A 27,657-nucleotide genomic window follows, 5' to 3' on the forward strand; every position below is an offset into this window, starting at 1 on the left:
TGGAGACACGGAATGCAGGAGTTAGTTTAACAGGTGTTTACTGAACAAAGTCTGGAGGTGAACTAAAAGACACAAGGCGCAATACACGCTTATATACCCGAGTGGTCACTACCGGTATTACAGTACACAGGGGCTCTTAAAGGTACATACACTACAATTCCTCCCCTTTTAGATAATTAGTACATAACATTTTAAGTAATCATTAATTAACATGTTCACAAGAACAATAATCTACACATTTGCTGCAGTTAATCAATTATAAGTCAGTCTCTCTGGAGGCTTCCTGACGCGGTCCGGATAACGCCTCGGTGGTGCAGTAGTTTTCGGTGGTGTAGTAGGTTCTTTTGGCAAGGTCGATTCGGCTTGAATGCCAGTGTCGGGTTCATCTGGTTCCGGTATCACCGGATCGGAGGTAGATATTATGGGTATCTCTGCTTCATCATGAGGCGTATAGAGTTGTGGTGTAGGTTGTCCCTTTTTGGATGACTCTATGATCTGGTCAGCATGGCGCCTTATTATGCTTTCTCCAATGTCGACGGTATACATCAGCAGTCCTAGTCGTGTGCAAATAGTTCCAGGCTGCCATTTCTCAGTACGGTAGTCCCGGGCCAAAACTTGTTGACTTATCTGGAAGGTTCTAGTTGGCTTTTCATTCATGCCTTGAAATTGCCGGTTCTCTACGTCCCTTCTGATGTTTGGCTTGATCAAATCCAGCCGGCATCTTAATCTTCTATTGAAAAACATCATGGCGAGAGTTTGGTTTGTAACCACATGTGTTGCATCCCTGTACGCAAACAAGAAGTTATCTACCTTATGTTGTAGATTTATGTCTTCATTACCCATGGCCTTTATGGCCTTCTTGAAGGTCAGGACAAACCTTTCAGCTAATCCATTGGTGGCGGGATGGTATGGGGCGGATGTGTAGTGCTTACCCCCATTGTTTTTTAAGAACTTCCTGAATTCTTCGGACACAAATTGCGGTCCATTATCAGAACAGATCTGTTCAGGCAGCCCATTCCTGGCAAATATGGTCCTTAATACTGTGATGTTTTTTTCCGTGGTGGTGGAGGACATCTTTATTACCTCCGGCCACTTGGAGTGTGCATCAACCGCGATTAAGAACATTGAGTCCATAAATGGACTAGCAAAGTCGATATGTACCCTTTGCCATGGAGATGAGGGCCACTCCCATGGATGTAGAGGGGCTTGTGGTGGGGTGTTTTGGACCTTCTGGCATCCTAGACAGCTCTTGGTCATTTCTTCGATGTCTCCATCGATACCTGGCCACCACACAAACGCTCTGGCTAGGTTCTTCATTTTCACTCCACCCAGATGCCCCTCGTGAAGCTCCTTTAGCACTTTATCCTGGAGTTTGGGTGGAACCACCACTCTGGATCCACACAGCAAGGTTCCTCGGCACACTGACAGCTGTTCTCTTCTTTGCGAGAATGCTGGCAACAATGTTTCGCCATGTGCTGGCCATCCCTTCACCGTTAAATCGTAGACTCGTGAGAGAGTCGGGTCATTTCTCGTTTCCTTTTCAATGGTAGAATTTGTTACTGGTAGACATTCCACTATGGTTGAGTGGAACATCTCATATGGGTCCACTGTAGGTGCCTCTTCTACTATTGGCAACGGTAGGCGCGATAAACCGTCAGCATTCCCATGCTGTTTTGATCCTTTGTATTCTATGTCATTGTGGTGTGCCCCTAGGAAAAGGGACCACCTCTGTAGCCTTTGCGCTGTCATAATGGGAACGCCCTTTTTACGGTTGAATATGGAGACGAGGGGTTGATGGTCAGTCAACAAGGTAAATTTTTGTCCGTGTAGTTAATGGTTGAATTTCTTCACTCCCCACACCAGGCTGAGTGCTTCCCTGTCGATCTGGGCATAGTTACGCTCAGCTGAGTTCAATGAGCGTGACGCAAAAGCTATCGGCCGCTCCGAGCCATCAGGGAATCTATGCGATAATACCGCTCCTACGCTGTAAGGGGATGCATCGTACGTCTGTCTGATTGGCAGTGATGGGTTGTAATGAGCCAACACTTCCTTGGACGTGATCAAGCCTTTGCATTTATGGAAGGCACGTTTACAGTCTTCGCTCCATTTCCAAAGAACTCCCGTTTGTAGCAATGCGTTAAGAGGGTGCAGAACAGTTGACAAGTTCGGTAAAAATTTATGATAGTAATTTATCAATCCCAGGAACGACCTTAATTGTGAGACATTTTCAGGTACTGGGGCTTTTATGACCGCTTCAATTTTTTTCAGGTGACTTATGTAACCCTTCTTCGTTAATTATATGGCCACAACATGATATTTGTTTCTGGAAAAATTCGCACTTGGGGCGATTTGCTCGTAGGCCCCGTTCTCTTAGCCTAGTGAGCACCTGCTCCAAATTGGCAAGGTGCTCTTTGTCGTTTTCTCCTGTTACAAGGATGTCGTCTAGGTAGCATTGAGTCCCTGGAATCCCTTGCAGGACTTGCTCCATAGCTCTTTGCCAGATAGCTGGAGCTGATGCTACTCCGAAAACCAGTCGATTTTACTGGTACAGGCCTTTGTGTGTGTTTATTGTGAGATACTTTTTAGATGCCTCCTCAACCTCCATCTGTAGATATGCCTGTGCCAAGTCAATTTTGGTGAAACGTTTCCCTCCGGATAGTGAGGCAAAAATATCTTCTATCCTCGGAAGAGGATACTGTACCGTGTGAAGGACCGGGTTTACAGTCACCTTGAAGTCCCCACAGATGCGAATTTTTCTCTGTTCTTCAGGTTTATCATTATTCAATGTTTTCTTCATGACTGGGACGATGGGTGTTGCCCACTCGCTCCAATCTACCTTGGATAACACGCCTGCCTATTCCAAATTCTCCAGCTCTGCCTCGACTGCTGGACGAATTGCGTATGGCACCGGCCTTGCCTTAAAAAACTTGGGAATTGCCGCATCTTCTACTTTTATTGAGGCGGTGACGCCTTTCAAGGTTCCTAGTTCCTGTTGAAACACTTCTTTGGCATTGGCCAAGATGTCTTTTAATCGTTCAGGTATGACGTCATCATCATTTTTTTTCTTACTGGTCACCGTCAGTGCCTGAATGGAGTGCCAGTCTAAACGTATCTTCCTGATCCATTCACGTCCCAACAGTGGTGGACCACCATCTTGCAGGACGTATAAATACAACTTCTGTATTTCCTTGCCGTTGTATACAACAGGCACCCTTATTTTCCCTCTGGGGTATACTTTCTGCCCCGTATATGTCTTCAAGATAATGGATGTGTCTTTCAAAGGTATATGCGGAAATAGCCGCTCGTAATCCCATCGACTTATGACGGTCAGAGCTGATCCTGTATCTAGCTCCATTTTAACTGGGGACCCCGCTATCGTGAGGGTAACCCAAATGGTCTGGTAATCTTCTTTGCCAATTACATTATGTAATTTGAGACAGCTTAGTCTCTTGTTTCCGGAGTCGCTATCACTCTTCTGGTCTTCGGAGCTACTGTCTGTCATCATTTGTACCTTTCTGTACTTTTCCTTATTGATTTTTTTTCTGTCAGTGGATTTTTTTGTTTCCAGATTGGCATACACATGCAATGTGTCCCATCTTTCCGCATTGCCTGCATGCTTTGTCCTTGAACCAGCAGTCCCTCTGTTCATGGGTGGATCTGCCGCAGCGATAACATCTCTCGAAACCCCGTGTCATTTCATGGGTGCCGAAGTCCTGTGGCTTTTGCTCTATCTCTGCAGCTCCTCTTGCTGCTGCTTCGTATGATACAGCCACACTGAAAGCCTTGTCCAGTGTCAAATCTTTCTCAGAAAGTAGCCTTTTCTGTGTTGCTTCACTTAGGAGACCGCAGACGAATTTGTCTCGTAGAGAATCTGCCAGTCCTGCCCCGAATTGGCAGTGCTTTGACAGCTTTCTTAATTCAGTGAGGTAATCAGCGTTACTTTCATTCTTGTGCGGATTCCTCCTGAAGAATTTGAATTGTTCCGCTATCAGCAGCGATGTTGGGATTAAGTGCTCCTGTAGGGTATCAACAATCTCCTTAAAATTCTTGTCCATCGGTTTGGCTGGAGTTTCGTAACAGCCCGTATGTCCTTGCGCCCATCAGATTTAGAAGTACCGATGCCTTTTTATCATCCTCTACTTCATTCGCTGTGCAATATACCTCCACTCGTTCCACATATATGGTCCAATCCTCTATATCACTATCGAAAGCAGTAATATTGCCAGTCTTAGGCATCCTGAAAATCAAAAATGGCGCCTCTTGCACTTTCCTTCCTTCCCTGCCGAGAAAAAATGGCGCCTCCCGCGCTTTCCCGCCACTGCCGCTGCTGACAACGCTGTTCTCCGCGGTTTTTATTTACACAGATATTTTTAATAGTTGGAGACTCATTCCCGCCGGACTCTCTGGGACTTTTCCCTCCCTCTGCTTGGTCCGAACGCCGACCTGCTATGCAGCGCCGGCCGTCTCCCGAGTGCTCCACCCTCCGTCTCTGTTTGCCTCCACCTTCCGACTCGCTGCTCGGCCCCGCTGCAGAGCCACCCGATCGAGCCCCAGCCCGCCGCCCAGGAAGGATTAGTGCAGTACCTGCCACCAGCCCGGCTAGCTGGTGAACTCACAGTTTTTTTTTTTCTTCGACCTTCGTCTGAGGAATCGATCTCCTTGAGGTGCTGCCGAATTGCATGTAAGTCCGTTTCCAATTCGTCGCCACTGTTGTATCCATGTGTTAATGGAGACACGGAATGCAGGAGTTAGTTTAACAGGTGTTTACTGAACAAAGTCTGGAGGTGAACTAAAAGATACAAGACGCCACACAGGCTTATATACCCGAGTGGTCACTACTGGTATTACAGTACACAGGGGCTCTTAAAGGTACATACACTACGAAAACAAACCGGAGAGAGAGAGGGCAAAGAAACAGCCGGGTTCTAGACTGAGTGGCGTTGAAAAATATAAAAAGAAGAACGTGCAGAGCACAGCCAGGGTTCACGGGCTGAACAGGGTCCGCGGGGCGAAGAAAGTGGAGCACGGGAGACGCCATTGAGCCGTGGAGAAGAAGGAAGAGCGCGGGAGATGCCATTTTTAGAAGCCGCAGCGGAGAAGAAGGGCGAGCGCGGGAAGGAAGGAAAGCGCGGGAGACGCCATTTTGTGCCAGCGGAGAAGAAGGGGACGCATGGGAGGCGCCATTTTTGACAGTTAACTCACACCCAAGGATGCCGAAGAGTGGCAGTATCTCTACGCTCGTCAATGAAGTCGAAGATTGCGCGACATATGTAGAACGTATTGAGGTGTACTGCAGGGCGAATGAAGTGCCAGATGCTAACAAAGCACTGGTTCTGTTAAATTCCATGGGTGCAAAAACTTATGGGTTACTCCGAAATCTAATAACCCCAGAGAAGCCGGTAAACAAGAATTTTGAAAGCATAGTAGAAATCCTACAGGACCACTTAAACCCCACACCGCTGCTGATAGCAGAACGATTTAAGTTCCATAAAAGGAACCAACACAAAGACGAAAGCAATGCTGAGTACCTAACGGAACTGCGCAAGCTATCGAAACACTGCCAGTTTGGAGCAGGACTAGCAGATACGTTAAGGGACAAGTTTATGTGTGGGCTACAGAGTGAAGGAACCCAGAAACGGCTTCTGTCGGAAAAGGATCTTACGCTGGACAAAGCTTTCAGTATGGCAGTATCACATGAAGCAGCCGCAAGGGGCGCTGCAGAGATACAACGGAGACCGCAAGAATATGGCACCAACGAAATGACCTATGGAACAGGGAAGTGCTATTGCTGCGGCAGAACAACACATGACCAGAAGGATTGTTGGTTCAAGGACCAAGTGTGCAGACAGTATGGGAAAGCAGGAAACATAGCAAGAGTCTGCAGGTCTGGGAAGAAAACCAACAGTAAGAAATCTCCACAGGAGAAGTACAAAAAGGTACATAAGGTGATGGACAGTGGTTCAGACGAACAGAAAAGTGACACAGACTCCGGAAGCAAGGAGCTGGGTTGTCTGAAACTACATAAGGTAACCGAAATGGAGGATCACCAGACTATCTGGGTTACACTCAAGATAGACGGAGTCCAAGTGAAAATGGAATTTGACACAGGGTCAGCTCTAACAGTCATAAATCAAAGAGACTACAAGCGGCTATTTTCACACATACCCTTGAAAGCTACAGAGATTGTCTTAAAGACGTATACGGGGCAAAAAGTCTACCCCAAAGGAAAAATAAGAGTGAAAGTGACATATAAAGGCCAGGAAATACCTAAAATGGATATATATGTATTGCCAGATGGAGGACCACCACTGCTAGGACGTGAATGGATCCGGAAGATACAATTAGATTGGCATTCCATACAGGCACTGAAGGTTGAGGCCAAAAAGGATGACGACGTCACACCTGGACGATTGTCAAAAATGCTAACTGATGCAAAAGAAGTGTTCCAGGAGGGACTAGGAACACTAAAAGGAATAACAGCAACGATTAAAATAGAGGAAAATGCAAGCCCAAAGTTTCTGAAGGCCAGGCCAGTGCCTTATGCGATCAGACCAGCTGTTGAAGCAGAGCTGGAAGGGTTGGGACGTTCAGGAGTACTGTCCAAAGTGGACTGGAGCGAGTGGGCTACACCCATCGTTCCTGTAATGAAGAGGTCATTGAGTAATACGCCTGGGGTTCCAAAGAAGGTCCGCATCTGTGGGGATTTTAAGGTGACAGTGAACCCAATCCTTCACATGGTACAATATCCGCTTCCACGAATTGAGGATATTTTTGCCTCGCTATCTGGAGGTAAACGCTTCACCAAAATTGATATAGCCCAGAAGTACTTGCAAATGGAGGTAGAAGAAGCTTCGAAACAATACCTTACGATCAACACTCATAAAGGTCTCTATCAATACAACTGGCTGGTGTTTGGAGTAGCATCGGCTCTGGCTATTTGGAAAAGGGCAATGGATCAAGTCCTGCAAGGGATTCCAGGGACCCAGTGTTATTTGGACGACATCTTGTTCACGGGCGAAAATGACGGTGATCACCTCGCCAACTTGGAGAAGGTGCTCACCAGATTAAAGGAGTATGGGCTACGAGCTAATCGCCACAAGTGCGAGTTTTTCCAGAAACAGATCTCGTATTGTGGCCACGTCATCGATGAAGAGGGGTTACATAAGTCCCCTGACAAGATTGAGGCAGTAGTCAAGGCTCCAGCACCGGAAAATGTGTCACAACTGAGGTCGTTCCTCGGGCTGGTAAACTACTACCACAAGTTCTTACCAAATTTGTCTACGGTATTACACCCACTGAACACCCTACTGCAAACAGGGGTACCATGGAAGTGGGATGACGACCGTAGACGAGCTTTCCAGAAGTGTAAAGAATTGATCACATCAAAAGAGGTGTTGGCCCATTTCAGCCCAGCACTACCAATTCGTTTGGCATGTCATGCATCACCCTATGGTATTGGAGCGGTGCTGTCGCACAAATTCCCAGACGGGTTGGAGAGGCCAGTAGCCTTTGCGTCTCGGTCACTAACCTCAGCCGAGCGCAACTATGCCCAGGTTGACAGGGAGGCCCTCAGCCTAGTATGGGGAGTAAAAAAATTCAACCACTATCTGCATGGGCAGAAGTTCACCTTGCTGACTGATCACCAACCACTTGTCTCCATCTTTAATCCTAAGAAGGACGTTCCAGTGATGACTGCACAGCGGTTACAAAGATGGTCCCTGTTTCTAGGGGCGAATCAATATGAAATAGAATATAAAGGCATGAAACAGCATGGGAACGCTGATGGGCTATCGCACCTGCCACTGCCTACTGTGGAGGAAGCACCAGCAGTGGACCCTATCGAGATATTTTATTCGTCAATAATTGAACGATTGCCAGTAACAAATGTGGATATAGAGAAGGAGACCCGCAATGATCCGACGCTGTCGCGGGTATATGAATTGACGGTGAGGGGATGGCCAACACATGGCGACTCACTGTTGCCAGCATTCTCATCCAGAAGAGAACAGCCGTCAGTATGCCAGGGGACAGTGATGTGTGGATCCAGAGTGGTGATTCCACCCAAGTTAAGGGAGAGAGTGCTAAATGAGCTATATGAAGGTCATCTGGGGGGAGTGAAAATGAAAAGCCTTGCTAGGGCTTACGTGTGGTGGCCGGGAATTGATCAACAAATCGAAGACCTAGCTAAGAGCTGCTTAGGATGCCAGAAGGTCCAAAATGCACCACCACATGCCCCTCTACACCCATGGGAGTGGCCCTCCTCTCCATGGCAATGGGTGCATATTGATTTCGCTGGTCCATTCATGGACTCAATGTTCTTAATAGCAGTGGATGCTCATTCAAAGTGGCCTGAGGTGATAAAAATGTCTTCAACCACTACAGAGAAAACGATTGCAGTCCTACGGACCATATTTGCCAGAAACGGGTTGCCAGAGCAGATTTGCTCTGATAATGGACCACAGTTTGTGTCCGACGAGTTCCAAAAATTTATGAGAAGGAATGGGTTAAGGCATTACACATCCGCCCCGTATCATCCAGCCACAAATGGATTGGCTGAGAGGTTCGTACAAACCTTTAAGAAGGCGATAAAGGCCATGTGCAACGATGAAATTCCAGTACAGCATAAGATGGACAATTTCTTATTAGCCTACCGAAACGCGTCACATGCAGTTACCAACCAGACCCCAGCCATGATGTTCTTTAACCGAAGGTTGAGATCTCGTCTGGACTTGCTCAGACCAAATGTGCGAAGAAATGTTGAGGACAAACAATTCTAGCACATCAATGAGAAGCCGACAAGGAGCTTCAATGTAGAGCAACCAGTCTTGGCCCGTGACTATCGAACAGAGAAATGGCAACCCAGAACGATATGTACAAGGCAGGGGCCATTAATGTACACAGTGGATGTCGGGGAGAACATTGTGAGACGCCATGTCGATCAGATCTTAGCGTCACAGGAACGTGTCAACCCCATGTCTCGAGTACCTGGGGATGAACCCGACATACCGGTAGCATCTACTTCAGACCCAGTAGCAGTGGAACCCGATGAACTACCCGATGAAAAGGGGTCAGAATCGCCTCTGCACCAAGAACAAGAACCTCCGGAAAGGTGCTATCCCGAAAGGGTCAGGAAGCCGCCCCAAAGACTGAATCTATAAATGGACTTTTGTTGTTTAATGTACATGTTGAAATGTTAATTGTTATTTGAATATTAGGGGTACTACTAATCTAAAAGGGGAGGAATTGTAGTGTATGTGCCTTTAAATCAGAACTACTTTTACAGCTCCTGTATACTGTAGTACCGGCAGTGACCACACTGGTATATAAGCTTTGCGCATGCCTCTGTACCCCCAGTCTTGAGACTACCCTCCTCCAGTAAAGACCTGTTTATTGTTAATATACAGCATCCGTGTGATTATTTAATAACAGCATATCCTCTGAATCACGGATCCAACAGAATGCATCTTAGGTTGCTGAAAGAAGTAAAGGTAGAAATAGCAGAGGCGTTGGTCACAATATCTATCCTCATTGGATACAGGAGTATTGCTGGAGGACTGGAGGGCTGCTAATGTTATACCAGTATCCAAGAAAGGGGAGAGGGATAAACCAGGAAACTACAGGCCAGTCCTGGTGGGGAAGTTATTTTGAAACAATTATCAGAGATAAAATAAACTTTCATTTGGAAAGGCATGGGTTGATCAAGGAGAGCCAGCATGGATTTGTTAAAGGTAAATCATGTCTGACTAACCTGATTTAATTATTTTTTAAAAAGGAGGACTTGCATTTATATAGCACCTTTCACAACCTCAGGAATTCCCAAAGTGCTTTACAGCCAATGAAGCATTTTTGAAGTGTAGTCACTGTTGTAATGTAGGAAACGTGCAGCCAACTTGTGCACAGCAAGCTCCCACAAACAGCAATGTGATAATGACCAGATAATCTGTATTTGTGATGTTGATTGAGGGATAAATAATGGCCAGAATACTGGGGATAACTCCACTGCTCTTCTTTGAAAAATAGCACCAGGGATTTTTTATGTCCACTTGAGAGAGCAGACGGGGCTCGGTTTAACATCTCATTCGAAAGATGGCACCTCCGACAGTGCAGCATTCCCTCAGCCTAGATTTTTGTGCTCAAGTCTCTGAAGTGGGATTGTGAACGCTGAACCTTCTGACTCAGAGGTGAGAGTGCTACCTATTGAGCCATGGGTGGCACTTTGATGTGTAACAGAGAAGGTTGATCAAGGTAATACAGTCGATGTTGTATATATGGACTTTCAGAAGGCATTCGACAAAGCGCCATGCAGGAGGTTTATTAAGAAGATGGAAGCCCATGGAATTAAGAGGAAAGTGGCGGTGTGGATACAAAATTGGGTCAGTGACAGGAAGCAAAGGGTGGTGGTGGATGGATGTTTTTCAGACTGGGAGATGGTTTGCAGTGGTGTTCCTCAAGGGTCAGTTTTGGGCCCATTACTCTTTTCAATTTTTATAACTGACCTCGACTCGGCTGTAGGGAGCAGCATTATAAAGTTTGCAGGTGACAGAAACATTTGCAAAATAGTAGATAGTGATGAGGATAGTTATAGGCTTCAAGATGACATAGACAGGATGGTGAAATGGGCAGAAGCATTGCAGATGGATTTCAATGCGGACAAGTGTTAGTTGATGCACTTTGGGAGGACTGATATGGAAAGACAGTATACTATAAATGGCACAATTTTGAAAAGTGCAGATGAACAGAGAGATATAAGCACATAAGAATTAGGAGCAGGAATAGGCCACATGGATCCTCGAGCCTGCTCCACCATTCAATAAGATCATGGCTGAGCTTCAACTTCAACTTCACTTTCCTGTTCTAGCCCATATCCCTTGATTCCTCTAGAGTCCAAAAATCTATCTATCTCAGCCTTGAATATAATCAACTTTGGGGTCGAGAATTCCAAAGATTCACAACCCCCTGAGTGAAGAAATTGCTGCTCATCTCAGTCTTAAATGGCTGATCCCTTATTGTGAGACTATGACCCCTAGTCCTAGACTCGCCAGCCAGGGGAAACAATCACCCAGTATTTATCCTGTCAATTCCCCTCAGAATCTTATGGGGGTAAAATTCCTGTTAGCCAGCAAAGTTACCGGTGAGTTAAGGGCCGCTGAAAATGGGCGCAATGCTAACGGAGAAAAGTTGGTCTGGGGGGATAAAGATTTATGGCGCAATGCGTACCTGCCATGCAACGCATCCTGGTGGCATTGCTGGAGGCATCCGAGACAAAGTTCCTGTGCAGGAGCGACGTTGGAGCTTCGCACAGCCTCTGGAAGTGAGGCTGTGGAGCTCGCAAGGAATTGTGGGTAATGAAGAATTCTGAGAAATAAAGGGGCCATGCACTCTGAAGCAATACAAATTAAATTGAAGTGAAACAATGCAGTTTCAGCCCTTTCTGCCTTTTAATAAAATATTTAACATTAAAAAGTTCCAAATGTGAATATTCAGCTCTTAAAGCTGAATTACCTTCCTAACCAGTGGGCCTTTGGCGTAGCGGTAGCATCCCCGCCGCTGGGCCAGAAGGCGTAGGGTTTCGAACCCCGCTCCAGACAGTCCCGGCAAGTGGAGTCGGAGCTCCGGCTCTAAATTCTGGGTTGACATCCAGCGGGATACTTGCGTCCATGGGTGTGGGTGGCCCCCCCCTTGTATGGGTTGTGGGAGCCCGTAAAACCCTCCCGCCATAGGACTAACCCCCCTAATGGCTGCTACAAAGATGGTTACGGTAACGGAAGGAGCGTTAATCGCGGCCAGAAATCCTTCCACCACTTCATACAGTTCCCCAAAGGGAACGGTATGAAGACACATACGACGACGACCTTCCTAACCTCAAAAAATGGGAAAACTGCCTCAGCACTAACACAAATAACTCAGCAAGCCAGGGAAGGGACACCCAGGGTCTCGCATGCAGCACTCCAGCTTTGAGCAGGGGGTCAACACTGCAAGACATATCCTCTACCCACAAGGGCCAGGAGGCCCTCCTGAAAGGAGGATGTGAGAGTACATCACCAAGGTCATCACTGCCAGCAATGACACCCCCACCATCTGGCTCCAGTGCCCAAAGAAGCTTCATGACCTCAGACCACTGGTCAAGGTCAGTGAATGGATCTTCAAAGCCGTCTCCTACGAACTGCACCACCAGTGCCACACACTTCTCAATGCACGACCCCAATCACTCAACTACAAACAATCTGCACCAATCACAAGGCACACATCCCATTCCAAGCCTCACCTCACTCCCTTGGAGGAGACGGTGCAGGCCATTCTTGGCAGGGGCATGGCTGAGCCCTTGGCCAGCAGCGGGGCTGAAAGGATACAAGATGCTGGTATCCTCGTACGTTATCATCCTTCTGGCATGCACCTCATGCCTTCCTCATTTCACACACCCATGAAATGCAGCCTGCCCAGCCAATGGGTGACCAAGAAGAGGGGGAGGAGAGTGAAGAAGAACAAGAACAGAAGGAGATTGATTTCACACTCCCAGCCACCAGCTCCTCAAGGTCAACCAGCAGGGCCATTTGCAGTGTCCACCACTGAAAGTCAGCAGCCTTCCACCAGCCATGCTGCAGCCTCTGGGGTAACACTTTGTGACATCAGTAGGGTAGGCAAAGGCACACACAGGACAGTCACTAAGAGAATGCATACAGGTGATGAGTTGATTTCTTGATGTCACATTGGATGGCTAGACGTATATAGGTGGATTGGAAAGTTTGCTTTGTGGTGCCTTTTATTTCAGCATCATGGCCAAGAGGACGTTGTGATGGTCAGTAACAGGTGGAAGGTAGATGTGGGTCAAATATTGAAAGGGGAATTGGGGTTGTTGTCACTGGGACCGCAGGCAGATGATTCCATCCCGGATATCCCGGCCACAAAGGGGCTGTCTGGGATGCACCTTTCCTTCTGCTTCCTCCTCTTCTGCTTCAGCCTCTTCTGAATCCTTCACTTCTGTGTCTTCCTCTACCCTCTGCAAGCAGATGCTGTAAATGTGAAATGACAGCATAAAATGCTGGAAATACTCAGCTGGTCAGGCAGCATCTCGACCTGAGACGTGAACTCAATTTTTCTCGCCACGGAAGTTGCATGACCTGCTGAGTATTTGCAGCATGTTCTGTCTTCTCAAAGGCCTTCAGTTACCATCCGAGCCCTTGCAAGCATCCAACAGCACTCCCAACACACTTAAAAAGCTTTTCACATCTATTGTAGCAAGCCACCACTTCAATAAAATACAAACAAAACAGTCCAAAACCGTAAATCAAATATTACCTGAAAGGTACATCTCTTTAAGAGGTGCAGACAGCACCACTGTCAGTCTACTTGCACGCCATGCTTAGGACCCAGCTAGGGTCAAAGTTCAGCGTGGTGATGGTAAGTTGGCGTTGCATGCCGATTGACATCACCGCAGTGCAATTTTTTCTTTCAGAATGCTACTAGTTACTGGGAGGGCAAAGGGAGACATGAATGTGGCAGCCGCCGTGGGACCCGCCATCAGCTGGTGAAAGAGCGGCCACTGTCATTTTATCGCCATTTCATGGTGCTACGGAGTGGCGCTCAACAGATGAATTTCTAACCCTATGGCTTCGATTTTAATTGACCCGAGGAGCCAGGATTGGAGGCATGCGGGGGGTTAAAGTCCCGAATTCAGGGGTCCCGACACCATCCCGCCCCCAACCCGCCTCCATGTAAGTTTCAAAGGAGGCGGGTACCCGCCCCGCACTGGGACCCGCCTACCCGAGGCGGGAAGGGATTAGTGCCAATTAACTGCCTGTTAACAAGTAGTTAACAGGCAGTTTTTAGCCTAATCCCTATTTTAACGTTTGAAGTGTGGGATTCCCGACGGCTCCAAACCACGCCAAGTTAGAGGAGTCGGGCCATCGGGTTGAAGGACTTGGAGGGGTCGAGATGTCGGTGTTCAGGTGAGTGATGGGTGCATGAGTGCAAAGGTAAGTGTGTTTGGTGTGTCTAAAGTGTGTAAAGAATTTAAATTACCTGTACTTACCTTTACAGCCTTCCTTCCTCAAGGTTTCGGGAGTCCATCATCTAACCAGCACAGGAAGCAGAACGGCTGCGAACTGTCAAAAGTGACAGCCTGCAGTTTTCTGTGCTGGAGAGATTCCTAACTGAGTCTGTGTAGAAGGACTTAGGTTAGAAGTAAGACTGTCAGGCCTAGAAATTCAGTTGTTTGCGCCAGCCGCTAGCGCCTTAGGAGGAGGAGATGTGGGGCGCTAGGCAGCTAGCGGCCGGGCGCAGCGCGATCTGCGCCTCTCCCCAACTTCAGTAAAGATTTAGCGGCGGCGCAAAGCCTTTGCGCGTGCTCAGCTGCGCGCGCAGATCCTGACGTCATTTCATCGTGCACCGCCCTTTGTGCGCCCCGAACCGGAAATTCATTGGCGCCGCCCTTCTTTGCGCCTGGCGCCCCCAGCGACTGGTAGAGGGGAATGGTTCCCAGTCACTCCGGGGCGCGGGGGGCGCTATTTAAAGGGGACTCCTCCTGCAGATAAGTGGCAGCCATTTTGTGCCAATCCCTCTGTGTGAGAGACGGATATTTGGAGAGAGACAAAGGCAGAGAGCTTTCTGCTTTGACTCAGCGCTTGCACAGGTACTTGTGGCTTCAGGCCAGAGCTTTGCACTTGGATTTCACTTTCAGTGCCATAGCCTTGAGTCGTCACATATAATGGGGGCTGCAATGGGTGGAAACGTTGGCTTTCTGCATTGGATTCAAAGGGATCAGAGACGCCGTGAGAGAGTGCCAGTCATGGCCAGACGGAGATTGGCCAACAGGTGTCGGCACAGGAGGCCTTACCCACCCAGGGTATACCGCCAGCAGTTCTCATATCTGAACATGTCTGAGGAGCAGTGTGTTCGGAGGATGCGATTCAGAAGGGAGGTGGTCACTGAGATCTGCCACCTGCTTCGCATGGATCTGCAGCCACAGCTGAGGAGCAAGACATCTCTGTCAGTGGCAGTGAAGGTGACGGTGGCTCTCAACTTCGATGCCACTGGCTCCTTCCAATCCGCTACTGGGGACATTGCCAACATCTCCCAGTTCGCGGTACATTGCTGCATCTGCCAGGTGAACAATGCCCTTTTCAGAAGGAGGCGTCAGTACATCTCCTTCCCCATGACCCTGGACAAGCAGCAAGAGCGTGCAATCGGCTTTGGAAGAATAGTAGGCTTCCCCATGGTTGAGGGCGTAGAACTGATGAACCAGCAATGGTCAGGCCTTGCTTCAGGGCTGCAGTGTGCAGGGCATGGCAGCCAAACAAGTCGACCCTTCCCCTTTAAGAGCTGACCGGCGCCAGCGTGTCTGCCTTCATTGAGCAACTCGCCGCACCTGCGCAGCGCCCGTCCTCGGTGTTAGCGCCCCGGATCGCCGGCTTAGCGCCTAATGATAGTTGTGCATCGCCTGCTTTAGCGCAGCAGCAACCTCTTGGGGCGATGCCACTGCATATCGACGAAGGTGGCGCGAAGTTGCGCCGGGCACAAACTTTAGCGGCCGCCCGGCTGTAGCGCCCCAAACGTGGCTATACTGAATTTCTAGGCCTCAGTGTTTGACAGCTTCAAACAGCAGTGAAACACTGATATTTCATCTATCAAAACGTCTTGACAGATGAAATTTCAGTCTGTGACGTCACCTGTTGCCGGGTGGCCCTTAATTGGCCTGCTGAGCCCGCTGGGTGGGCTCAACAAGGTCAATCAAGTTAAAATCGCGTGGATTGGCCACATCTCGATGGAGGCAGGACTACAACCCCGAAAGTTGTTGTCCTGCCTCCTTTCCGACTTCTGAGTGAAAATCACCCCCAATATGTTTCAATGAGATCATCTCTCATTCTTCTAAACTCCAGAGAGTAATCGGCCCAATCTACTAAATCTCTCCTCATAGGACAACCCTCTCATCCCAGGAATCAATCTAATGTATACAGACACGATTTTGTGAGCTGTGGATGCTCAGTCGTTGAGTATATTCAAGGCTGAGATTTTGGGGGGGGGGGGGAATTCGGTATCACCCATTTTGTGGTGCTAATATTGGCCGGGTGCAAATTTTAGCGCCCGGCGCAAATTATCGCCATCGACCACGAAATTCGTCTTCAGTGCCCCTGGAGGTGATTGGAGCCCTCAATCAAGCGCTACACACTTCTCTTAGGGCGCTAATGTCAGGGAACAAGGCGTTACCTCAGAGCGCTACTCATGTTCAGGCGATGTCAATTATCTAGTACTTAGACAGACTGGCGCCTTCCAGTTCTTAAAGGAGAGGGTCCATCATGCATCACAGCCACACCCTGCTCATTGCAGCGTTTGACCTCGGCCTGCAAGCAGGTAAAAATCTTCAGCAAAGATTCATAATGGCTACTCAGAGGCCCAGGGAGAGAGCTCACCGGTTTAGCGACCAGGCATTGGTGGCTCTGGTTGGCGCTGTGGAACGCCGACGGGCAGTGCTGTTTCCAGAGACTGGCAGGTGTATTGATTTGTATGTGGGTTCAATGACATAGAAACATAGAAACATAGAGATAGGAACAGGAGTAGGCCATTCGGCCCTTCGAGCCTGCTCCGCCATTCAATGAGATCATGGCTGATCTTCGTCTGAGATCTTAGCTGATCTTACCAGTTCAGTACCCCGTCCCCGCCTTTTCTCCGTAACCCTTAATCCCCTTAGCCTTCAGAAATATATCCAATTCTCTCTTGAAAATATTTATTGAATTAGCCTTCACAGCCCTCTGTGGCAGGGAATTCCACAGGCTCACCACTCTTTGAGTGAAGAAATTCTTCCTCATCTCTGTTTTAAATGATTTGCCCGCTATTTTTAGACTGTGGCCCCTGGTTCTGTGCTCCCCTGCCATTGGAAACATTCTCTCTGAATTCAGCCTGTCCAGGCCTGCCATAATTTTATATGTTTCGATGAGATCCCCTCTCAATCTTCTAAACTCCAGTGAGTACAAGCCCAAACTATTCAATCTCTCCTCGTAGGTCATTCCCGCCATTCCAGGTATCAGCCTGGTGAATCGCCGCTGCACTCTTTCCATGGCAAGAACATCCTTCCGCAGATGGGGCGACCAAAACTGTACACAATACTCCAGATGCGGTCTCACCAGCACCTTGTACAGCTGTAGTAAGGTATCCCTATTCCTATACTCGAACCCCCTTGATATGAAGGCCAACATACCATTTGCCTTCTTAATCGCCTGTTGCACCTGCATGCTCTCCTTCAGTGACTGGTGCACAAGAACACCCAGGTCCCTCTGCACTTCCCCATCTCCCAATCTATTGCCATTTAGATAATAATCTACCCTCCTGTTTTTACCCCCAAAGTGGATAACCTCGCATTTATCCACATTATAGTGCATCTGCCACGTATCCGCCCATTCCCCCAACCTGTCCAAATCGCACTGTAGCCTCCTGACATCCTCATCAGAGCCCACCCCTCCTCCTAGTTTAGTGTCGTCAGCGAATTTGGAAATATTGCATCCAATTCCCTGATCCAGATCATTTATATATATTGTGAACAGCTGGGGTCCCAGGACAGATCCTTGCGGCACCCCGCTGGTCACTGCCTGCCACTCCGAAAACGAGCCGTTTATTCCAACTCTCTGTTTTCTATCCGCCAGCCAGTTCTCTATCCACGTTAATACTTTGCCCCCAATCCCATGAGCCTTAATTTTGCATGATAATCTTTTGTGTGGAACCTTATCGAAGGCTTTCTGGAAGTCAAGGTACACCACATCCACTGGCTCTCCCCCATCTATTTTACCAGTTACTTCCTCAAAAAATTCCAGCAGATTAGTCAAACACGATTTACCCTTTGTAAATCCATGTTGACTCTGTCCGATCCTTTCCCCATTTGTCAAGTGCTCCGCTATTTTATCCTTAATAATGGACTCTAGCATTTTGCCCACAACCGATGTAAGGCTTACTGGTCTATAATTCCCTGCTTTCTCTCTACCCCCCTTTTTAAATATTGGGGTAACATTAGCTACCCTCCAATCCACGGGTACTGTTCCCGAGTCAATGGAGTTCCGGAAGATGATCCTTAGAGCATCTGCTATCTCCAGGGCCACCTCCTTAAGTACCCTAGGATGTAGTTTATCAGGCCCCGGGGATTTGTCGGCCTTCAGTCCCCTCAACTTACCCAACACCATATCCCTAGAGATACTAATTTCTGTCAGCTCCTCCCTCTCATTAGTCCCTATGTTTGCCGATATTCCTGGGAGGTTATTTGTGTCCTCCTTTGTGAATACAGAACCAAAGTATGAGTTTAATTGGTCTGCCATTTCCTTATTCTCCATTATATATTCTCCCGAATCGGACTGCAAGGGACCGACTTGGGATTTTACCAGTCTTTTCCTCCTGATATACCGATAAAAGCTTTTGCAGTCTGTCTTTATGTTTGCTGCAAGTTTACTTTCGTATTCTATTTTCCCCTTCCTGATTAATCCCTTTGTCCTCTTTTGCTGTATCCTGTACTGCCCCCAATCTTCCGGTCTGGTGCTTTTTTTTGCCAGTTGATATGCCCTTTTTTTTGATTTTATGCTGTCCCTAATTTCCCTCGTTATCCACGGTTGAGCCACCTTTTTAGGTTTATTTTTATGCCAAACCGGTATAAACATGTTCTGGAATTCTTCCATTCTATCTTTGAATGCTTGCCATTGTCTATCCACTGTCAATCCCCCCAGAAACACCACCCAATCAATCTTACCCAATTCCCGTCTCATACCCTCGTAATTCCCTTTATTTAAGTTCTGGACCTTAGTCTCTGATTCAATTTCCTCACTCTCCATCTCGACTGAGAGCTCGATCATATTATGATCGCTCTGACCCAAGGGGCCTCGTACAAGAAGATTGTTGATAAGTCCCTTCTCATTGCACAATACCCAGTCTAAAATGGCCTGATCTCGAGTCGGCTCCTCGACATATTGGTCCAGATAACCGTCCCGAAAACATTCCAGGAATTCCTCCTCCTCAGAATTTTTACTAATTTGGGTAGTCCAATCAATATGTAAATTAAAGTCACCCATGATGACAGCTGTGCTCTTATCGCACGCTTCTCTAATTTCCCTTTTTATGCCTTCCCTCACCTCCATATTACTATTTGGAGGCCTATATATCACACCCACTAACGTTTTCCTCCCCTTGCTATTTCTCATTTCTACCCATACAGATTCCGTTTCATCCGAGTTAATATCCTTCCTTTCCATTGCATTAATCCCCTCCTTTACCAGCAATGCTACCCCACCTCCCCTACCTTTTTGCCGATCCTTCCTAAATATTGTATATCCCTGGATGTTAAGTTCCCAGCCTTGCCCACCCTGCAGCCACGTTCTTGAAAGAGATTGGGCTAGATTTTCAGTATAGACAGTTTTGGGGCGCTAACCTTAGCGCCCGCCCGAAGTTAGCGCCCGCCCCAAAGTAGCGCCCCTTTGCCGGAAATTCAGTGGCTTCGCCCTAAGAGGTTGGTGGAGCGCTAAAAGAGGCGTTCCACTACTATCTTTAGGCGCTAAGCCGGCGGTGCAGAACGCAACACCCGAGCTCGGGCGCAGCGCACGGCAGACACTCTGGTGCCAGTGAGCTCTTAAAGGGGAAGGGTGCATGTGTTTTTTTCAAAGGCAGAGTCTGGGGGGGAAAACAGGAGGATGATGATGATGAGGATGAGGATGAGGATGAGGATGAGGATGATGAGGAGGATGAGGATGAGGATGAGGATAAGGAGGAGGAGGAGGAGGAGGAGGAGGAGGAGGAGGAGGCCGGAAACATAAATACACCGTTCACAACAACACACTGGATCCTTCCACACAACACATGCAGACTGCCTTTTATAGTGCAGGAGGAGTGCCCTTTAATTTGCGCTCCCCAGGGTGTGTTGCGTTCCATTTTACAAACGCTCTGGACGCCAGCCGCACAATGGGGCGGTCCGACTGAAGTTTGGATTCGGGGCGGCCAAAGGGCGTTGCACGAGGATGTGACGTCATTTTCTGCGCGCGCATCGGGGCGGCCGCTAAACTTTGCGCCGGCGCTAACGGGCAACTTAATTTGGGGTGGGGCGCAAACTGCGCTGCGCCCGGGCGCTACACGCATAGCGCCCGAAAATCACTTCTCTTAAGGCGCTAACTGCTGGCGCAAGCAACTGAAAATCTAGCCCAATGTCTTTTAATCTAAAGTTTGTTCAACTCAGTTAACAGCATTACAGGAGACACCATCTTAGAGATCCATCTAAAACGAAACCAAAACTAAACTGCTTGTCTCTCACATGCCCTCTGCTGGTCAGGCATAAATAATCAATCAGGCAAATATGTTGGTAAGGCATAAATAATCAAACAGGCAAATACCATCACTATTTGCTGATATCATTACATCTCCCTTTCTTAAAACAAAAGTATTTTACTTTTATCTAACAACATGTTTTCTTTGTATTACTCTGCATTTTAACTGTAACACTTAATGAACTTACATTATCATTATCATGATCAAGGTTTTTTAACCTTGCTTTGTGTGTTCACATGAAATATGTAAATACACTAGAACTTGAAGAAAGAATAAGATAACATTACTTCCTTCTATAACAAGAGTCTTTAAATTTGCTCAATGAGTCTCTCAGGAGGCTTCACGCATCTTGAGGATTTTCTGATTGATTGTCCTTGAATCTGAGTTGTTGCCTCAGATGATGGTTTCTCAGCTGTGTGATCAGGTTGTTCAACAGTATCAGTCTTTTGACCTGCTGTGTGATCAGGTTGTTCAACAGTATTAGTCTTTTGACCTGCTGTGGCTGGTCCCATGAGAAGATCCTGACGATTTCTTCGCAGAACAGCACCCTCATCTGTCTGAATGGTGTATGATCTTGGTTGGACTTCACTCAGGACAGTTCCCTTCTGAGTCCATATGTTTGTTTTGTCTTTGAACCTTACTTGGTCACCAGTGTGGAGTTCAGGTAGGTTTTGTGTTCCTCTGTCATAGTAGTACTTTTGTTTTTCTTTCTGTTGTTCTTTGAACTTCCTCACTTTCTCCCCCTCTTTTGTTTTCAGGAGGTTCTCCGGGATGGGTAGGTTTGACCTTAGCCGACGTCCCATAAGGAGTTGGGCTGGTGACATACCACACTCGAGCGGCGTTGTGCGGTATACAAGCATGCTCTGGTAGAAGTCAGTTCCACTGTCTTTTGCCCTGTACATCAGTCTTTTCGCTGTCTGGACCGATTTTTCCACTAGTCCATTGGACTGTGGAAAGTGAGGACTTGACGTTGTGTGGACAAAGTCCCACTCTTTGGCAAAGTGTCGGAAACTTGCATTGTAAAACTGGGGTCCGTTGTCTGTGAAGAACTCGCTTGCCACGCCATGTCTGGAGAATATGGCTTTCATACATGTTATCACAGCATCTGCAGTGGTGGTGTTCAGTCTACAAACCTCTGGATACAGGGAGTAATAGTCTGTGACTACAAGATAGTCCTTCCCTTGACATACGAATAGGTCAGCGCCTACCTTCTGGTAAGGTCTGTCTGGCGCTGGGTGTGGCTTTAGTGGTTCTACCGGATTGCTTGCTCGATATTTCAGGCATATTGTGCAGTTTGACACCTCATTTGTCACATCTTGGTTGATTCGCGGCCAGTACATCACCTCTCGTGCTCTTTTCTTACACTTTTCGATTCCCAGATGTCCTCCATGGATCCTTTTTAGCATCTCTTTTCTTAGACTCTTTGGGATAACTATTTTACTTCCTTTGTAGATGATGTCTTCGACCAGTGATAGTTCCGCCCTGCAGTTCCAGTACTCTGCCATGTCAGGTGAGCAGTCTTGCTTCATGTTGGGCCATCCATCCAAGATGCTTTTCCTCAGTTGTCTCATTGTTTCATCTTTGTTTGTCTCAGTCTTTATGAGCTCCATTTTTGCATCTGCTATGGGCAGTGCACTTGTGATCATGTCCACGTAGGCGTTCACTTTTTCATCTATTTTGGTGTTTGCGGGCTCTCTTGGGTCAACAGCTCTGGACAACGTGTCTGCTGTATACATCAGCTTACCCAGTGTGTACGCAACATTCAGTGTATAGCGTTGCAGCCTGATCATCACTCTTTGTATTCGAAGCGGACAGCTATTTAGTGGCTTTTGGAACAATGCAATCAAGGGCTTATGGTCAGTCTCTACACTGATTGCTTGTCCTGACACAAACTGGTGAAATCTTTCACAGGCGTATGTGATGCTGAGCAGCTCCTTTTCTATTTGAGCATATCGCGTCTCCGCGTCTGTCATTGAGCGCGATGCATATGCAATAGGTTGCCAGTAGTCATATTTTTGCGGAAGAACGGCACCGAGCCCACTCTGTGATGCATCTGATGATATCTTGATGGGTCTCGTTGGGTCATAAAACCTCAGAACTGGTTCCTCTGTGAGCAGTTTCTTTAGATCGCTCCATGACTTCTCATGCTCATGATTCCATTCACATTCTATGTTCTTTTCAGTTAGTCTTCTCAGTGGCGCCATCTTTTCTGAGAGGTTGGATATGAATTTACCCATGTAGTTGATCATTCCATTAAACCTCTGCACGTCCTTTTTGCATTGTGGCTTTGGCATATTCTCAATGGCAGACACCCTTCTGGGATCTGGTCTGATGCCCTCACTTCTAAGGATATCTCCCACGAATGTCAGTTCTGTCACCCCGAGCTGGCATTTCTCTCTATTCAGCTTCAGGTTTGTTTTCCTTGTTGCTTCCAGCACTTTTTTCAGTCTCTCGTCATGCTCAGTTCTCGTGGTTCCCCATACTATGATGTCATCCATTGATGTATCAACTCCCTCCAGGTGCTCATAGATCATATGGATAGTTTTGTGATACACTTCAGGAGCTGAGGCAATGCCAAATGGTAACCTTAGGAATCTGTATCTGCCAAATGGACTGTTGAACGTGCACAGTCTTGAACTTGCCTCGTCCAGTTTCATCTGCCAAAATCCTGATGATGCATCTAACTTGCTGAAATACTTTGCATTTGCAAACTGTGACATGATTTCCTCATGTGTAGGAAGCTTGAAGTGCTCTCTCTTTATTGCTCTGTTTAGATCTCTTGGATCCAGGCAAATTCTGAGCTTTCCATTCTTTTTGTCTACAACGACGAGGGAATTCACCCACTCAGTTGGCTCATCTATCTTCTGAATCACGTTCAGGCTTTCCATCCTGTCCAACTCTGCCTTCAGTTGCTTTTGAAGAGCAAACGGAACTTTTCTGCATGGATGTATGACCGTTGGCATACTTTTATCTACTCTGATCATGTGTTCTCCTGGAAGGCAGCCTAGACCCTGAAATAGGTCGTTGTACTCTTTCATGAGTTCATCATAGACTGTCTCTCCTTCGCTTTCCACAACGAGGACTCTCTTTACCAGGTTCAGTCTCTCACAGGCTATTAAACCTAGTATGGCTTGCACATCCTTTGGCACCATGATTAATGCTAGCATGTGCTCTCTGTCCTTCTGTGTCACTTTGACAATGCATCTTCCTTTAACTGGTATATCAGTACCTGAGTATCCTGTCACTTTCACTTTGATTCCATGTATCTTTGGTCTGGGTCTAATTTTCTTAAAATCAGTCTCTGATATCACATTAGCTTGTGCTCCAGTATCCAATTTAAATGGAATGCGTATGTCATTCACTTTTAGTGTCAACATCCAGTCTCTTTTTTCTTTTTTGTTTTCAGACACAACAGCTACATAGAACTCCTCTATCTCGCTTTCATCTACTGCATGGACCTTGCTTTGTTGCGCTTGGTTCTTACAGCAATGGGCATAATGGTTGTTTTTGTTGCAACTATTGCATGTTTTACCATATGCTGGACACTTTTTTGGTGGATGCTGTGTACCGCATCGACTACATGACTTTCGATTGCCCCTTTCATTTTTGTTCGCTGGCCACGCCACTTTTTTCACATTGGCGCTCTTTTTGTTAAACGGTTTGTGTCCGTTCTTTCTCACTGCATCCACGTTGCAGCTACTGTCACTGAACAGCTCCTTTGCCTGCGACTTCACAGTCTCTGTAGCTCTGCACAGTGCTATGGCTTTTCCCAGGTCTAGATTTTGCTCTCTTAGCAGTCTTTCCCTTAGACCATTATCTGGAATACCACACACCAGTCTGTCTTTTATCAGCGAGTCTGTCAGTCCCCCAAATTCACATGTTTTGCTTCGGTTTCTCAGTTCAGTCACATACTGATCAATAGTCTCTCCCGTTTTCTGTACACATGTGAAAAATCTGTGCCTCTCAAACGTCACGTTACGTTTAGGTATGCAGTAGGCCTCAAACTGTTCCATTATTTTATCCAGCTTCATATTGTCTCCATCAGCAGCGAATGTGAAGTTATTATACACCTCCAGCGCTTCATCACCCACGACATGTAAGAATACTGACGCTTTCATTTTATCACTTTTCTCGTTAGCTCCGTTTGCTGCTAAATACAACTCCAAACGTTGTTTGAATCTCCTCCAATTTTCAGCCACATTACCTGTCACCTGAAGCTTCGCCGGTGGGTGTAAACCTACCATTTTTTCACTTCGTTAGCTATTCTCCAATGGTAAGTAACGATGTTCTCTTTTGGCTTGCTAATATGTGGAGAGCTGATATAACTTCAGATTTTTCCTCTTCATCTCTTTCAATCACTTCTGACACCATGTATCGATTTGTATGTGGGTTCAATGACGACACATTCTTGAAAGAGAATGTCTTTTAATCTAAAGTTTGTTCAACTTAGTTAACAGCATTACAGGAGACACCATCTTAGAGATCCATCTAAAATGAAACCAAAACTAAACTGCTTGTCTCTCACATGCCCTCTGCTGGTCAGGCATAAATAATCAATCAGGCAAATATGCTGGTAAGGCATAAATAATCAAACAGGCAAATACCATCACTATTTGCTGATATCATTACAGCAGGAGGCCATTGCCCCGAGAGTTTACAAGGGTGTGGAGGGAGGTGGCCCAGCACGTTTCATCCAGGAGCCTGTTCAAAAGGACTCATAAGCAGTGCTGCAAGAAGTTCAATGACCTCACTCGGGTGGTCAGGGTGAGCACATGCTTGATAAACCTCTACATCCCGCCATCTCAACAGACACTGTAAATTCCCAAATCCCCAACACTCACCCAACAACTATGCCCATCTAATAAAAGTCACATGCACATCCCACACCTTGCACACATTAACGGCTATTCAACTATGGTAGGCACATCTGCCAAACATATGGCTGCACACTCACTCACATGCTGTCCTTTTTCTTGCAGGCCAAGTTTTCACATAACCGGAGGGAGCAACAATGCACAGGAGGGGGACAGGTGGAGCTGCACCACCTCACACAATTGGAGGAGCGAGTCAACAGACTCATCGCCACTCATGTCATTGGCGCTGCGGCCGTTGTAGAGGTCGACCCCCTTGAGGACGTTCATCAGCTTTATCTCCTCTCTCATACCACTTGCCCCTCACAACACCAGCCTTTTACACTTCCATCTAACAATACTGTCTCCAGTCCTTGCTCCCTTCCTGACCCACTGCCCTCGCGATAAAGCCACTCTTGTACCTTCTTGCTTTCAGATAGTGAACCACCAGCTGACCAGCCAGTCTCTCAGCCTCCCAGTGGCAGCGACGTGGGAGAGGAGGAGGAATATGAAGCCAGCGCCTCACCGCTTGCGTTTCCCGAGGGCGAGACATCTGACCTGACACTGGGGCCACGCATTCACTGGAGGGCAGCAGGGGGTTTGAATCTGATCTGGGTGAAGCTCTGGGACCCAGTGGGTTGCAGCAATGCCATGGGGGAAGGAAAGCTTGGAGGCCATCTCCCCAGAGGGTGAGTGCACGCAAGAGTTCTGCTGCACAGGACTTGGATGAGGACCCCGATATAGCGGCGATGAATACGCAGGCAATGAGCATGCATACAGAGCTCATGGGTGCAATGGCAAGGGTGCCCAAGAGCATGGATGCACTGCCTAGGAGCATGGAGGAGTCTGCCGCCAGCACAGCTGTCATCTGTGCGCAAACCCTCGAGCCCAGCCTTGCCTCGTTGCAGAGAATGATTGAATTGCAGGGAGACCGTGTGGAACCAGAGCCCATGCTGCATGTAATGGGTGAGGTGGCAGGATCCATTGCAGCACAGGCTGACACAACGCAATGGCTTAGTGCTGCAATCGAGTCATTGGCTGGTGCCATCCAGTCTCAGACTGCTCTCACGCTGTCTCAGATTGATGTCACGCAAGCGCTGACTGCTGCCATCGTCGCTGGGTCACCCACAGTCCACCGGGGATCTCACGGTGCTGCAGCATGCCAGCAATCTGTGCTCAAGCAGATCGCTCCGGCTGCTGAGGTTCTGCCCTGTGGGAGTGCAAGTCTGTCGGTCTAGCAGGAAGGTGCTGTCCTCTCTCAGGATGACAGCATTGCTACTCCCACCACTGCCATTTCCCCATTGTACTTGCCACAGCCTGTAACCCAGCCAGCCCAGACTGCCGCCGCCTATGCAGAGTTGGTGCAGTCTGCAACCGGGCCCTCCAGGCCCAGAGTTGGTTGAGGGTGTCCTTCAAGGCCATCTGCACTCTCTGGATCCAACATTCAGCAGTCTTCCGCCAGCCTTGCTGCAGCCACTGGGGCCACATTACAGAGGAGCAGTAGAATGGGAAGTGCGAAGGGAAGGGAGATCATCCTCGAAGGGCGAATAACTAAAAATTCTCAAACAAATGGGGGGAATATTTGTCCCAAAGTTGGATGTTTATGTTAATATATATTTCACTCTGTTAACGCTTATCTCAGTGTGGTAAGAACCAGTTTTGTTAGTTAATGAATTGTTGTGTTTGTTTGTTATTGATTGTTCTTAATAAGACACAGCGGCCTAGAAATTGAGTGCCCTTAGCGCCGATTTTGCGGCGCTAGAGGGCCTAGCGCTGCAATTGGCGCCGGCGCCGAAATTGCCTGGGGCCCTTCCGCCGCGGTAGACCGGTAGCGCTGCGCCGGCACCGATGACGTCATCGGTGTGCGCAGCGTCCCGGTTGCCATGCCGACGGGCCCCAGCGCCAAAATTCAGTTGCGGCCGCCTCGCCCGTGGCAGCCGCAACTAAGACTCTGGCAACAGAGTCTTACATGACTTTGCGCCGGCGCATTAAAGGCACCGCGGCGGCCGGCCGCTTTCCCGCTGGCCGCCTGGCCGCAGCTCCCTCCCCGGACTTCCCCCCCCCCCCCCCCGGAACAGAAGCAAGCCCGGCACTTGTCCGAGGTGCCGGGCTCATTTTTTAAAAGATTTTCGCGGGCCGCGGCTGGGTGCAGGCAGCTCCTCCTTAAGGGAAGGAGGAGGCCTGCACTTCCCGAACCTGCCGCACCGCAGCGGGCGCCGCAGCGCCGGAATAGCGCCGATATTCAGCGCGTAGCGCCAGTTTTCAGGCGCAAACAGCTCTCAGCAGCGCCGGCAGCCGTTTGGGCGCAGAATTGGTGAATTTTGGGCCCGAACAGCGCGACTTAGCTCCGGCACTAACTTCCGGCGCTAAAGCCCTGGCTGCGCCAAAACTCAATTTCTAGGCCAGCTTGTCAGAAAAATATTTTTTTAAATTTAAACTTGACAACTTTGCTCATTTTACTCATTGGAGCTTTGCCCGGTAATAGGGACTGCGGGATGGTTGTAAAGATGTGTTTGTTCATCCC

The sequence above is a fragment of the Somniosus microcephalus genome, chromosome 7 (assembly GCF_052327205.1).
Source record: "Somniosus microcephalus isolate GS21.2 chromosome 7, FLI_Smic_1.0, whole genome shotgun sequence".
Taxonomy (NCBI): domain Eukaryota; kingdom Metazoa; phylum Chordata; class Chondrichthyes; order Squaliformes; family Somniosidae; genus Somniosus; species Somniosus microcephalus.